Source organism: Anopheles merus, unplaced genomic scaffold (assembly GCF_017562075.2).
Source record: "Anopheles merus strain MAF unplaced genomic scaffold, AmerM5.1 LNR4000290, whole genome shotgun sequence".
NCBI classification, from domain to species: domain Eukaryota; kingdom Metazoa; phylum Arthropoda; class Insecta; order Diptera; family Culicidae; genus Anopheles; species Anopheles merus.
Window position 1 is genome coordinate 26125 of NW_024427870.1, and position 3941 is coordinate 30065.

At 37.7% G+C, this 3941-nt stretch overlaps 1 long non-coding RNA gene across 1 annotated transcript; it reads left to right on the plus strand.

Annotated features, from left to right (window-relative positions):
* Nucleotides 1-1355: 1355 nt before the first annotated feature.
* Nucleotides 1356-2276, plus strand: LOC121602077. Its single transcript, XR_006006281.1, has 2 exons — nt 1356-1826; nt 1988-2276. It is a non-coding gene; the product is annotated as an uncharacterized LOC121602077 (long non-coding RNA).
* The last annotated feature ends 1665 nt before the right edge of the window (nt 2277-3941 follow it).

The following is a 3941-nucleotide window of genomic DNA, read 5'->3' on the forward strand; positions in this document are numbered from 1 at the left end:
TGCATTAATTCTTGTCAATGACAACTTTTAACTGTCAAAATCTAAATCGTCGTATCTGCGAATCGTCGTAACTCGAGGCATGCCTGTATTCAATAGTTAGCAGGGAATCGAAGTTCAACCAGTGAGTTCGGACTGTACATTATGCTATACAGGTAGTCCCCGAGATACCCAGTATCTCTTATACGCGGACTCGGAGATAGGGTAACTGTACCAGTTTTCGACAGTGTACCTATTTTCGGCAGGGTAGCTAAACACGTTAAATTTGGCACAAATGTGGTAAATTTTTTCACAAAGCACAATTTTGTAGTTAAAGTGTACTTATTTGTTATTCACATACGAAGTTTCACACCATTTCATTGCGTATTTTTCAAACGTATGCGTATATATCAAAAAATTGTGCTTTTTCGTCAGATTTGCTGTCAGCCAATCGTTCGGCAGGTTTTGTGATTAAGAGAACCAGAACAGTAAAACAATAAAAAAGTGGTGTATATAAAGATTGTATGCTTATTTAATTTATTCTAACTTGTTCGGAATTGAAAATCGCTCGCGCTTTCAAGAAAAAGTTTAACAATTTTCGGGGTAGCGGATGGTCGTAGCTAATTTCAACGAAAACAAGTTGGAAAAACATTAATCTTTCTTATGACATACGACTCACGAGTGAAATCGAGTCGAATCATAAAAAAATCACTCTCCAAAATGAACATATAACAAAAAATCGGTAGTGATGTTTGGTTTTCGATCATTTGTGAGGTTTGAAAATATGTTTTAGCGTAATAGTCAGACATGAAATAAAATAATGACAAAAACCTTTCCAAACATTGATGGTCATAATCTGACCATTATCCAGTAAAATTTGATGGTTTATGTTCAGTCGAAAAATAGCTAAAATTTGGACCAAAAATCATAAAGTTTGTACTTTGATGGCCTATATCTCAGTAAGTTTAAGATGAAAGCGTGAATATATGGGTTTAGACTAAGTTTAAGTATCTATTTTAAGAAATGTGTATGTTGTTAACTTGCGATACAGTTAGTTTTTCGATTTTCATACAGGCGTTAGCTCAATGTGCATTGGTGTGCCCGCCATGAACCAGATCTGATGCATCTTCTATGAATAAAAAAGGATGTTTTTCTGTTGCAGATTAGACCCCCCCCCCCCCCGCCACTTAACACTTCAAAACATACCTAAAACTACCGATACAAATTGAAACTCTTACCGAAAACTGCCGATAAAGTTTTGATGTTCCTACCGAAAACCACCATAAAAAAATCTGGCCACACTGTCGGCAAATGCGAATAAAATTCACCTTCTACATAAATACATCTTGTTATACATTACAATAACTCGTTCTATTCAATCCTTGGTCTCATCCTGTCATCACACAGCGAGTCGTTTTTCCTTTCTTGTCAAATTGATATTGTAATGCTTGTATAGTTTGTGTCGTACGTTTGTGTATTTGTCAGTCCGCTCAATTGGACTCATCATATTTTAAATTACTTACTTTCTAATGAGTTTTATGATTTTCAAACATTTCGTCACAATTTACTGCTTACACTAAATTCTCATAGAATTTGTTTCGTGTTTTCAAAGTTTTACAATTAGACTCAATGAAATCGGCCAATCCAAAACTGAAAGTTGCCGATGTAAAGCATTCCATAATCGCTATGATGCTTTCAAAGAAAACGTTAAAATACGATCTAAGGCGAATTCAGTTCAGTCATTTTGCGCAGCATAAACAAGTACAGCTCAATAACGTTTTGTTAGAGGAGAAATCATCCAGCCATGTTCTATTAACATATAAGGCCTCGTAATCAGCCTGTGTTAACAAGTAAGAGGAAAAAGGAACTAAGATAACCAACGTTTGGAAGCCCACATGTCTATACAAAGGCAGTGCTTATATTTGTAAAAACCAATTTTGAGAATGCTAAGAACAATTTAATTCCTAACCTGATGATTAAAAATATAATAGAATGATCTGTACTTTTACAGGTTCACATAAAAACAAATGAGCTGCACACCGCTGTCGTCGAGAAAGTAATTCTTGCCATGATATCTTCCTGCAGAACGGCAACAATCAGGCCATCCATAAGCTGCTTCACGTTGCGGTCTGCGAAGAGAATTATGATATTTGACACACCACCGTCACGTACATAGGGTTCTGTATCACTCGTCGGTATAGTGTAAATTAGATATAGGCAAGAAGAGGAATTAGTGAGTTGCCGCATTAGTGAGCGCTTTATTCCTGAAAAATATGATTCGCCCGCTCGCATAAAAACAATTAAAATATCGTATGAATGTTTTTGCTCCTAGGGAAAAAACAATTTGAAATCTATAATAATGTCGGGCCTATACAAAATGTTTGAGTTTTGTTCAGCTGTTCCTATCGGAAGTTCTGCTACGTTGAAGTGTTTTGTTCCTGCATCCCTCGAGAATTTGTTCTTGCTTGGTTTCCTGATTTTATGTGTACGTGATTTCTGTTTCATCAGCGACTGCTGTTCTGTGCTATTGACTCTGCCCTCAGAGATTAATTCGTGACGTTCAGAGATACGCTCAGAGATTAATTCGCACCAGCACGACAACCATTATTTTTTTCCGTTCATTATTACGGCTCACCAAGTGATCGTTACGCTCTCTCACAATGGACTGTGAAATCTGGATCAAGTTGTTTGTATTGGCAATTTATCTTTTTCAGAATGCAATTCTGCAATTCGCTGGTCTGGTGGTAAGTCGTCACTCGTACGACTTTACAACATGCCCGTCATGGGTTCAAGCCCCGAACAGACCGTGCTCTCATATGTAGCACTGACTACCCTGTTATGTGTAATCAGTAAGTCACTGAAAGCCAAGCCCACAAGTGGTTCAGGAAGGCCTTGACCGACAACGGTTGTTGTGCCAAAAGAAGAAGAAGAAGAAGAAGAAAAATTCTGCCTTTCATCCGGAATTTATCAAACATGCCTTGTGTCATGGAGGCACACAATCGTGGTTTTTGCATTTACAGAACATCGGCCAGGAACCAGGTTGAAAGATGTAGATTGTTTGAGTCGTTATCCTGTGCTTGCTGTGAACGATGATGTAACAGCGAATATAGATGTAGCGCAAAATAATCATGAAACCATGAAAGCTGTACGAAAGATACTTGTTAGCAAACCTTAGGCCAAAAATACACGGACCGGAATTTCGCGGCCGCGGAATTCCGCTTGCTGAAAAATGTATGGATATGACAGTTCGGGAAAGTTGCCGTTGACACTTTGTATATGAATTTGATAGCAGGCGGAATTCAACGGCCGCGAAATTCCGGTCCGTGTGTTTTCGGCCTTACGAATCTTATAAACTAAAAAGCGGATTTGTTTTTAAAACAGTTGACGGTATTGATTTGTTAGTTATACCTAAAGTGATGGAAAGGGAAATGATTTGGTATTAAGCATAGTAAACAAAGTGGGTTCATTATACAGGTGGGCTTATCCCGAACAATTTGACTGCCGTGCTGTAGAAAAATGAAACAAAATGACAGGAGTGGATTCGATCATTTGTTGATGTATGCGTGTAAGCCCCATGGCTGTTGATGTTGATGTGTCGTAGAGTGGGTGAAAAGATACCTTAAGTGGAAATTTTCGGACGATAAATCATACACTCTCATAATTTGATAAGCAATATATGACAGTATGTGTGGTTCTTCCATTCCAACCATTTCGATCTCCAATCCAAGCGTTGAAGCAGGTTATGTGTATTTCTTTTTGTGTTTATCATTCATATACACACCAATAATGTAAAACTATTTAATCTTAAAATGTCTAATGAATATAGCAAATATGCCATTGCACGCGGTTGTGATTATGTGCCGAAAACAGTCTGAATCTCGTACACTGTTTCATTTGTCAAATCGTGCACAAAAAATCAATCGAAAACACAGCCGAAAAGTGACATTTTCACCCGCTTGGGACGT